The sequence below is a fragment of the Apostichopus japonicus genome, chromosome 4 (genome assembly GCF_037975245.1).
Source record: "Apostichopus japonicus isolate 1M-3 chromosome 4, ASM3797524v1, whole genome shotgun sequence".
In the NCBI taxonomy this organism is placed as follows: domain Eukaryota; kingdom Metazoa; phylum Echinodermata; class Holothuroidea; order Aspidochirotida; family Stichopodidae; genus Apostichopus; species Apostichopus japonicus.
In genome coordinates this window covers 27,232,219-27,243,570 of record NC_092564.1, presented here as the reverse complement: position 1 = coordinate 27,243,570, position 11,352 = coordinate 27,232,219, and the positions used below count along the sequence as shown (strand labels likewise).

General features: G+C 34.7%; 1 protein-coding gene and 1 long non-coding RNA gene across 2 annotated transcripts in view; both read right to left on the bottom strand.

The window, feature by feature from the left end:
• LOC139967011 (tyrosine-protein kinase Fes/Fps-like) overlaps positions 1–11,352 on the bottom strand; it is a 36,134-nt gene that overhangs the window by 5,886 nt on the left and 18,896 nt on the right. The window lies entirely within an intron of this gene.
• On the bottom strand, positions 803–11,349 carry LOC139967014 (uncharacterized). Its single transcript, XR_011792822.1, has 2 exons — positions 6,019–11,349; positions 803–5,716 (listed from the first exon to the last, which is right to left on the bottom strand). It is a non-coding gene; the product is annotated as an uncharacterized lncRNA (long non-coding RNA).

The window sequence follows — 11,352 nt, the reverse complement described above, 5'->3', positions numbered from 1 at the left end:
TTTTCAAATGCCAGTCGGGATGCTCATTAATTTCCACGAGCCCAGATATGCTTCTCTCTAAAGTTAAAAGTGGTAATCTTTGGAATATTTAGCCTATTAAAATGATTTTCAAAATGTTTCATTTATAAATTCTCTCAAATTAAGAATAATATCATTGTTGCTTAATAAGAACGACACCCTCTATCTAATGCACATGTGTGGAAAGAATTAAATAGGTCATGATGTGGGCCATACGGCTGCAACTTTACAAATTTAGTGAATTTGGAGAACGAAAGTTCTCAAATGCCAGTCAGGATGGTTATAATTGATTCCAAGAGCTCAAGTTTACTCTTCTATGAAGTTTAGTGGCAGTCTATGGAATTTATACCATAAAATGATTCTCAAAATGGGTCCTTGTAACTTTTAGTCAAACTATAGAGAGAATATCATTATTGCTGAATTAAGAAAGACACCCAATTATTTCTCAATTGACAGTCAGGATGCTCCCTATGTTTTCATACAGAGCTCAGAAATATGCTTTACTATGCAGTTTTTATGTTTTTTTAGAATTTCTTTCAAGGTGGGAATGGTTCTTCTCATTCCATCTATTTTTGTAAATGAAATTAGAAAATCAGAAATTTGCTTTTCTATCCCGATAAAAGTGGTAGTCTATGGAATTTTTAAGCCTCAAGATAACATAACAATTTTCAAAGTGTTTTAGAATAGCCTTCTTTTAACCTGGGAATGAATAATACATTATTACATAATTCAAAAAGACACCCTCCTTCCTATGCATATACTTAAAAGGTCATGATTATGGTAAAATATAGAGTTATTTTTAAAGGGTTAAAAATTCCCAATAAACCACTTTAAACTGATCCTAGACAAGCATATCTGGTAACTCATCATGAGCATTCTATCTGACATTTGAAAGGTGTTTTTTTTTTTTCCGACCAAATTTAGGGTTCTATTTATTATCGTTTAGCATTGGGTGTTTATTACTATCTGTTTTAGGCTTTTACAATAATTGTCTTACTATACTATTGTTTCTCATACTTATTTATATTTATAAACATAGACTATGATTTAATCTTTTGTTAAGTTTTTAAAATATTTTACTATTTACATACTTCTGAAATTGTTTTGGACTGTATGCGTTCAGGTTGTATTTTTTTTATTATCGTTTAGTACGAGTGTTTTTTATATTGTTGGGCTTTTACATTTTATGCCTTATTGGTTCTATATATTTAATATTTAGGTTTTCGTTATTATTTGTTTTTAGGTTTTACATTTGCAAAGCGCTTTGAGCAGTGTTGCTGATTATGTGCTTAAAATATTACTTATTATTATTATTAATATTATTGACTGATGATTTTTTTGTTTTAGCTTTTGGTTAAAATCACAGACTTTTTTTAATTCTTTCCAAAATTATGGTTGGGATGGAAGTTGTCCTACTGCATTAAGTTCAAATAATATGCTACATTCTCAATTTGAAAGGAAGTGAAATGAAACATTCTGATAATTATTTTAATATTTAGAGGTTTAACAGTCAATAGACTTCAACTATTAGTTTCAGTATAAAGCATATTTCTGAGCTCTGGGAATTTATAATGAGCATCCTGAATGGCATTTGAGAACCTTTGTTGTTTGTCCCAATTTAATGATTTTTGCATGGCTGAAACCTAATGATTTTTTTGTGGCAAATCATGCTTTCCTGTTTTTTCCACAAGCAACAATGATATAATAAATTCCTAATTTGAAAGAAGTTATAACAAAACATTTTAAAAATCATTTTAATATTTAGCGACTCTAAGTTCCATAGACTGACTATTTAACTTGGAATCCATAATGAACATCCTGACTGGCATTTGAGAACTTTCCATTTTTTTGGTCCATATTTAACAGTTTTGTAAGCTGAAACCTTATAATTTTGTTTTATTTTTTGGCCCAAAAAAATGAACTTTTAAGTTGAGGGTATCCTTCTGAATTAAGCAACAATTATATCAATTCCTAATTTGAAAGAAGTTATAATATAACATTTTAAAAAATCATTTTAATATTTAGAGGCTTTTGGTTCCATAGACTAACACTTTAACATCAGAACTTTCTATTTTTGTTTGTCCAACTTTAACAGTTTTGTTACTCTAAAACCATAAAATTATTTTAATACTATGAGAGGCCTAGCTCTGAGAATCCATAATGAGCATCCTGACTGGCATTTGAGAAATTGTTATTTGGTCCAAATTAAATAAGTTTGTAAAATTAAATTTAAGTTAAATTTAAATTAACTAAGTTATGATTTTCTTTAGCTAAACCATGACCTTTTAAAGTATTTCCACAATGATGCATAGGATGGTGTGTGTCTTTCTGAATTAAGCAACAATCATATAATACAATCCAAATTTGAAAGAAATTATTGTGACAAATTTTGAAAATCACTTTATGCACATTTCTGAGCTTTGAGATGCCATTATGAGTATCCTGACTTCTGTCCAAATTGAATGATTGAATGATTTTTGATATTTGAAAACAATCATGACCTTTTAAGGCCTTTCCAAAATTATGCATAGGATGGAGGGTGTCCTTCAGCAAAAAGCAACAATGGCATTTGAAAACTTCTGCCAAATTGAAAGTTTTGTAGGGCCATATATAGCCTATGACTTTTTTTTTAAATTCTTTAGCAAAAATTATGACTGTTTTAATTCTTTCCAAAATTATGCATAGAATGTCCTTTATTCTCAATATCAGGTCTGGATGCTCTTTATGGATTCCTAGAGCCCTGGTTTGCATTTGTTTAGTGGTAGTCCCTAATTATCAAAATGATTTCATATAACACAAAATCATTCAATTTAGATTCTCAGCACCAAGAATTTTATGCTTTTCTCTGAAGATAAAAGTGGCATGTTAAGAGGGTTAAAACTCCATTTTTTTCTGTGGCTAAAATTCTGACCTTTTTTTAATTCTTTCTAATATTATACCTACATTGGAAGTTGTCATTCTGATTTAAGTTATTATTACTTCTGAATTATTACTTCTGACTTATTACGTCCGAGTACTTATTACTTCTGAGTTATTATTACTTCTGAATTAAGTAATATGATCTGTTCCCACATTGATAGAAGTTATAGCCATTTTTTGTAAAATCACTTTAATGTTTAGAGGGTAAAACTTCTAAAGACTACCACCTTTAACTCCATTTTTTTTTCTGTGGCTACAATCGTGACCTATTTTTAATTCTTTCTAATATTATACCTACATTGGAAGTTGTCATTCTGAATTAAGTTAGATGAATATGATCTGTTCCTACCTTGAAAGAGGTTATAGACATTTTCTTGGGAAAACCACTTTAATGTTTAGAGGGTTAACTTTCAGAGAAAAGAACATTTCTGGGCTCTGGGAATCTATTTTAGAACTTTCATATTTTGTCCAAACTATAATGATATTGTACATGCTTATAAATACCTTATTTTGTTTGCCTTATTATGATTTTTAATTATTTGCCAAAATAATGACCTGTTTCTAAAATGATTTGATACCAATTATTTATTATGTAACAGGCAATAGCCTTGTGATTCAATTTGTTTTTGGCCACACCCATTTTATCTTTTCATTTTAACTCAATACATGTGTCTGCATTTGAAAACTTTCGTTTTGGTCCAAATTTAATGATTTTGTATGGCTAAAACCTTATGATTTTTTTCATTTTTGGCCAAAGTCATAACCATTTAATTTTTTTCCCACAATTACGCATAAAGTGGAGGGTTTCCTTCTGTGTTAGGCAACAATGGATACAATCAATTCCAAATTTGAAAGAAGTTATAATCAAACATGTTAAAAATCATTTTAAATATTTAGAGGCTTTAAGTTCCATAGACTAACACTTTTTACTTCAGAGAAAAGCAAATTTCTAGTCTCTGGGAATCCATAATGAGCATCCTGACTGGCATATGAGAACCTTTTTATATTTGTCCCAATTTAATGTTTTGTAATGCTGAAGCTTAATGATTTTTGTTTTACTTTTTACCACAATCATGACCTTTTAAGTTGTTCCACAAATATATGCATATGATTTAGGGTGTCCTCCTAAATTCAGCACCAATGATATAATTCATTCCCAATGTAACAGAAGTTATGAAAAACATTTGAAAATCATTTTAATAAGCATAAAAATCCAAACATTACCACTTTTAACATTCAGAGAAAAGTATGTTTCCAAGCTCGGGGAATCGGTAAAGAGCATCCTGACTGGCATTTGAGAACATTTTGTTTGTTCAAGTTAATTGATTTAGTAAGACTATTCATATCGCCTTACAAATTTTTAAATTTTCCACCAAAACAAAATATCATGACCATTTTCATTCTTTCCACAATGATGCGTAAGTGACAAAGGCCTCCTTCCTAAAGTAAGCAACAATGATATAATACATTCCCAATGTGAAAGAAGTAATTATGAAACATTTTAAAAAATCATTTTAATAAGCATAAAAATCCATACACTACCACTTTTAACTTCAGAGAAAGTATGTTTCCAAGCTCTGGTTCTGTAATGGGCATCCTGAGTGGCATTGGAGAACTTGTTGAGTGTTTGGCCCCAATTTAGATATCATGAACAGTTTAATTCTTTCCACGGTGATGCATTAGATGGAAGGTGTCCTTCTGAAGGAAGCAATATGATATAAGACATTCCCAATGTGAAAAAAGGAATTTTTAGAAACATTTTGAAAATCATTTTAATAAGCATAAAAATCCATACACTTACCACTTTTAACTTCAGAGAATAGCATATTTTTGAGCTCTGGGAATCCATAATGAGCATCCTGATGGCATTTGAGAACTTTTTTTTTTGTCCAAAATTTAACAGTTTTGTAAGGCCTTGTAAGCCTTACAAGTTTTTTTTTTTTGCGGCCGCAATCATGACCTTTAAGTTTTTCCACAATAATGCATAGGATGGAGGGTGTCCTTCTGTATAAAGCAACAATGATACAATACACTCCCAAGAAGTAATTATGAAACATTTTGAAAATCATTTAATAAGCATAAAATTCCATACACTACCACTTTTAACTTCAGAGAAAAGTATGTTTCCAAGCTCTGGTTCCTGGTGGGCATCCTGAGTGGCATTGGAGAACTTGTTGAGTTTTTGGCCCCAATTTAGATATCATGAACAGTTTAATTCTTTCCACGGTGATGCATTAGATGGAAGGTGTCCTTCTGAAGGAAGCAATATGATATAAAACATTCCCAATGTGAAAGGAATTTTTAGAAACATTTTGAAAATCATTTTAATAAGCATAAAAATCCATACACTACCACTTTTAACTTCAGAGAATAGCATATTTTTGAGCTCTGGGAATCCATAATGAGCATCCTGACTGGCATTTGAGAACTTTTTTTTTTGTCCAAAATTTAACAGTTTTGTAAGGCCTTGTAAACCTTACAAGTTTTTTTTTTGGCGGCCAAAATCATGACCTTTAAGTTTTTCCACAATAATGCATAGGATGGAGGGTGTCCTTCTGTATAAAGCAACAATGATATAATACATTCCCAATGTGAAAGAAGTTATAATGAAACATTTTGAAAATCATTTCAATAAGCATAAAAATCCATAGACTAAACACATTTTAACTTCAAAAAGAAGCATATTTCTGAGCTCTGGGAATCCATAATGAGCATCCTGACTGGCATTTGAGAACTTTCTTTTTTGTCCAAAATTTAACAGTTTTGTATGGCTATAAACCTTATGAGTTTTTTTTTTGGGCCAAAATCATGACCTTTTTAGTTCTTTCCACACATATGCATTAGATAGAGGATGTCCTTCTAATTTAAGCAACAATAATATCATACATTCCCAATGTGAAAGAAGTTATAATGAAACATTTTAAAAATCATTTCAATAAGCATAAAAATCCATAGACTAACACATTTTAACTTCAGAGAGAAGCATATTTCTGAGCTCTGTGAATCTATAATGAGCATCCTGACTGGCATTTGAGAACTTTTTTTTTGGTCCAAATTTAATGAATTTGTATGGCTATAAACCTTATGAGTTTTTTTTTTTTGGCCAAAATCATGACCTTTTAAGTTCTTTCCACACATATGCATTAGATAGAGGGTGTCCTTTTGAATTAAGCAACAGTGATATCATACATTCCCAATGTGAAAGAAGTTATGATAAAACATTTTGAAAATCATTTTAATAGGCATAAAAATCCATAGACTAACACATTTTAACTTCAGAGAGAAGCATATTTCTGAGCTCTGGGAATCTATAGTGAGCATCCTGACTGGCATTTGAGAACTTCCTATTTTTTTGTTTGTCCAAATTTACCAATTTTGTAGTGCTAAAACCGTACAATTTTTTTGCCAAAAATCATGACCTTTTTAAGTTTACCTACAATTATACATTAGATAGAAGGTGTCCTTCTGAATTAAGCAACAATGATATCACCAATTCCTAATTTGAAAGAAGTTATAATAAAACATTTTGAAAATCATTTCAATATGCATAAAAATACATAGACTTACACATTTTAACTTCAGAGAGAAGGATATTTCTGAGCTATGGGAATCTATAATGAGCATTCTGACTGGCATTTGAGAACCTTTTTTTGTCCAAATTTTAACAATTTTGTAGGGCTAAAACCTTATAATTTTGTTTAATTTTTTGCCAAAAATCATGACCTTTTTAAGTTTTACCACAATTATACATAAGATAGAGGGTGTCCTTCTAAATTAAGCAACAATGATATAATCAATCCCTAATTTAAAAGAAGTTATAACAAAACATTTTAAAAATCATGCTTTAAGTTCCATAGACTAACACATTTCAGAAGAAAAGCATATTTCTGAGCTCTAGGAATCCATAATGAGCATCCTGACTGGCATTTGAGAACTTTCTATATCTGTTTGTTCAAATTTAACAATTTTGTAAGGCTAAAACCTTATAATTTTGTTTTAATTTTTGCCAAAACTATTGACATTTTAGGTTTTTTCCACAATTATGCATCATATAGAGGGTGTCCTTCTAAATTAGGCATCAATGATATAATCAATTCCAAATTTGAAAGAGATATAATAAAACATTTTAAAAATCATTTAAATATTTAGAGGCTTTAAGTTCCATAGACTAACACATTTCAGAAGAAAAGCATATTTCTGAGCTCTAGGAATCCATAATGAGCATCCTGACTGGCATTTGAGAACTTTCTATTTCTGTTTGTCCAAATTTATCAATTTTTTAAGGCTAAAACCTTATAAATATGTTTTACTTTTTGGGCAAAAACAATGAGGTTCTAAGTTTTTCCACAATAATGCATCAGATAGAGGGTGTCTTTCTGAATTAAGCAACAATGATATAATCAATTCCTAATTTGAATGAAGTTATTACAAAACATTTCAAAATCATTTCAATATTTAGAGGCTCTAAGTTCCATAGACCAACATTTTAATTTTAGAGAAAAGCATATTTCTGAGCTTTTGAAATCAATATTTTAGCACCCTGACTTAATATTTGAGTCCTTTATTAAAAACCTTCCATATAATTATTGTAAGTCTTTAGTCATTATGATTTTTTTTCTAGAATCACAATTTTTTTAAATTGTTCCCAAAGTGATGCATAGGATGCCCTGTTGATTATAAAAATGCAAAGAGTTCAAATAAATTCAGTGTTATTTTAAGCTATATCATAATTTGAGGCTTAATATTTCATAGAACCCCACTTTTAACTCAAGAATAAACCAGACCCTAGTTTGGTGGGAATTCCTAGTTCCTAAACTGTTTAATTTTTGCTAAATTTAAGGTTTGCATAACCCTTCATATTTTTTTCAATTTTCAGCAACAAAGCACGAATTTCTCTTGCTTAAAAAAAAAACATGCCATCATTTGATGATGACATTATATTGCCCCTAATGTTAATTATTATGACCAAAAAATAATAAATAAATAAATAAAAAAATAAATAAAAAATAGTAATAATAATATTTCACTTATATATAGCGCTTATACCAGCAATAGGTCTCAAAGCGCTTCACAGAAGATATGTTACCCCTGGTCAATGATAACCTGTCCCAGAGACAATCCCTCCAGGCGGCTGCAGTTATATACTGCGCCCAATGACAAGTTACCTCACAGGTACCCATTTAACCCCTGGGTGGAGAGAGGCAATGGAGATAAAGCATCTTGCCCAAGGACACAAGGTAATGGACTAGGCAGGAGTCGAACCAGCAATCCTTGGATCACAAGTCCGACGCCTTAGCCAATCGTCCACAACACTCTCTAAGGTTTTGAACACGCAGGTTTTAAAACAGACCCACAGAATTTTTCACTTTTATAGCGCTTATACCAGCAATAGGTCTCAAAGAGCTTTACAGAAGATATGTTACCCCTGGTCAATGATAACCTGTCCCAGAGACAATCCCTCCAGGCGGCTGCAGTTATATACTGCGCCCAATGACAAGTTACCTCACAGGTACCCATTTAACCCCTGGGTGGAGAGAGGCAATTGAGATAAAGCATCTTGCCCAAGGACACAAGGTAATGGACTAGGCAGGAGTCGAACCAGCAATCCTTGGATCACAAGTCCGACGCCTTAGCCAATCGTCCACAACACTCTCTAAGGTTTTGAACACGCAGGTTTTAAAACAGACCCACAGAATATTTCACTTTTATAGCGCTTATACCAGCAATAGGTCTCAAAGCGCTTCACAGAAGATATGTTACCCCTGGTCAATGATAACCTGTCCCAGAGACAATCCCTCCAGGCGGCTGCAGTTATATACTGCGCCCAATGACAAGTTACCTCACAGGTACCCATTTAACCCCTGGGTGGAGAGAGGCAATTGAGATAAAGCATCTTGCCCAAGGACACAAGGTAATGGACTAGGCAGGAGTCGAACCAGCAATCCTTGGATCACAAGTCCGACGCCTTAGCCAATCGTCCACAACACTCTCTAAGTTTTTGAACACGCAGGTTTTAAAGCAGACCCACAGAATATTTCACTTTTATAGCGCTTTATACCAGCAATAGGTCTCAAAGCACTTTACAGAAGATATGTTATCCCTGGTCAATGATAACCTGTCCCAGAGACAATCCCTCCAGGCGGCTGCATTTATATACTGCACCCAATGACAAGTTACCTCACAGGTACCCATTTAACCCCTGGGTGGAGAGAGGCAATTGAGATAAAGCATCTTGCCCAAGGACACAAGGTAATGGACTAGGCAGGAGTCGAACCAGCAATCCTTGGATCACAAGTCCGACGCCTTAGCCAATCGTCCACAACACTCTCTAAGGTTTTGAACACGCAGGTTTTAAAACAGACCCACAGAATATTTCACTTTTATATAGCGCTTTATACCAGCAATAGGTCTCAAAGCACTTTACAGAAGATATGTTATCCCTGGTCAATGATAACCTGTCCCAGAGACAATCCCTCCAGGCGGCTGCATTTATACACTGCGCCCAATGACAAGTTACCTCACAGGTACCCATTTAACCCCTGGGTGGAGAGAGGCAATTGAGATAAAGCATCTTGCCCAAGGACACAAGGTAATGGACTAGGCAGGAGTCGAACCAGCAATCCTTGGATCACAAGTCCGACGCCTTAGCCAATCGTCCACAACACTCTCTAAGTTTTTGAACACGCAGGTTTTAAAGCAGACCCACAGAATATTTCACTTTTATAGCGCTTATACCAGCAATAGGTCTCAAAGCGCTTTACAGAAGATATGTTACCCCTGGTCAATGATAACCTGTCCCAGAGACAATCCCTCCAGGCGGCTGCAGTTATATACTGCGCCCAATGACAAGTTACCTCACAAGTACCCATTTAACCCCTGGGTGGAGAGAGGCAATTGAGATAAAGCATCTTGCCCAAGGACACAAGGTAATGGACTAGGCAGGAGTCGAACCAGCAATCCTTGGATCACAAGTCCGACGCCTTAGCCAATCGTCCACAACACTCTCTAAGGTTTTGAACATGCAGGTTTTAAAACGGACCCACAGAATATTTCACTTTTATATAGCGCTTTATACCAGCAATAGGTCTCAAAGTACTTTACAGAAGATATGTTATCCCTGGTCAATGATAACCTGTCCCAGAGACAATCCCTCCAGGCGGCTGCAGTTATATACTGCGCCCAATGACAAGTTACCTCACAGGTACCCATTTAACCTCTGGGTGGAGAGAGGCAATTGAGATAAAGTATCTTGCCCAAGGACACAAGGTAATGGACTAGGCAGGAGTTGAACCAGCAATCCTTGGATCACAAGTCCGACGCCTTAGCCAATCGTCCACAACACTCTCTAAGGTTTTGAACATGCAGGTTTTAAAACGGACCCACAGAATATTTCACTTTTATATAGCGCTTTATACCAGCAATAGGTCTCAAAGCACTTTACAGAAGATATGTTATCCCTGGTCAATGATAACCTGTCCCAGAGACAATCCCTCCAGGCGGCTGCAGTTATACACTGCGCCCAATGACAAGTTACCTCACAGGTACCCATTTAACCCCTGGGTGGAGAGAGGCAATTGAGATAAAGCATCTTGCCCAAGGACACAAGGTAATGGACTAGGCAGGAGTCGAACCAGCAATCCTTGGATCACAAGTCCGACGCCTTAGCCAATCGTCCACAACACTCTCTAAGGTTTTGAACACGCAGGTTTTAAAACAGACCCACAGAATATTTCACTTTTATATAGCGCTTTATACCAGCAATAGGTCTCAAAGCACTTTACAGAAGATATGTTATCCCTGGTCAATGATAACCTGTCCCAGAGACAATCCCTCCAGGCGGCTGCAGTTATATACTGCGCCCAATGACAAGTTACCTCACAGGTACCCATTTAACCCCTGGGTGGAGAGAGGCAATTGAGATAAAGCATCTTGCCCAAGGACACAAGGTAATGGACTAGGCAGGAGTCGAACCAGCAATCCTTGGATCACAAGTCCGACGCCTTAGCCAATCGTCCACAACACTCTCTAAGGTTTTGAACATGCAGGTTTTGAAACAGACCCACAGTAACTGCTTTTACCACTTCTTTGCCATACTCAGGCGCGTAGCCAGGAATTTGCCAAGGGAGGGGCGAACCTGTAGGCAAACTATCAGAGCCAAATATGGCTCTGCAAACTATCTTAGCGTAGCGCCATCACGAGTGGCATGAAGCGTACAAGAAAACTTTGGCCGAAAATGCCTCCCAGATCGCTGGAAATGGCACTTCCCAGGCCTTGTAAGTTGCATTCAAGCATTTTCTATTTTGAAATTACTAGGGATATCATAAAAATATACAAAAAAAATATGCTCAAGGGGGGGGCGGTCGCCCCCTTGGCCCCCCCTTGGCTACGTGCCTGGACATATGTATACACAACCTT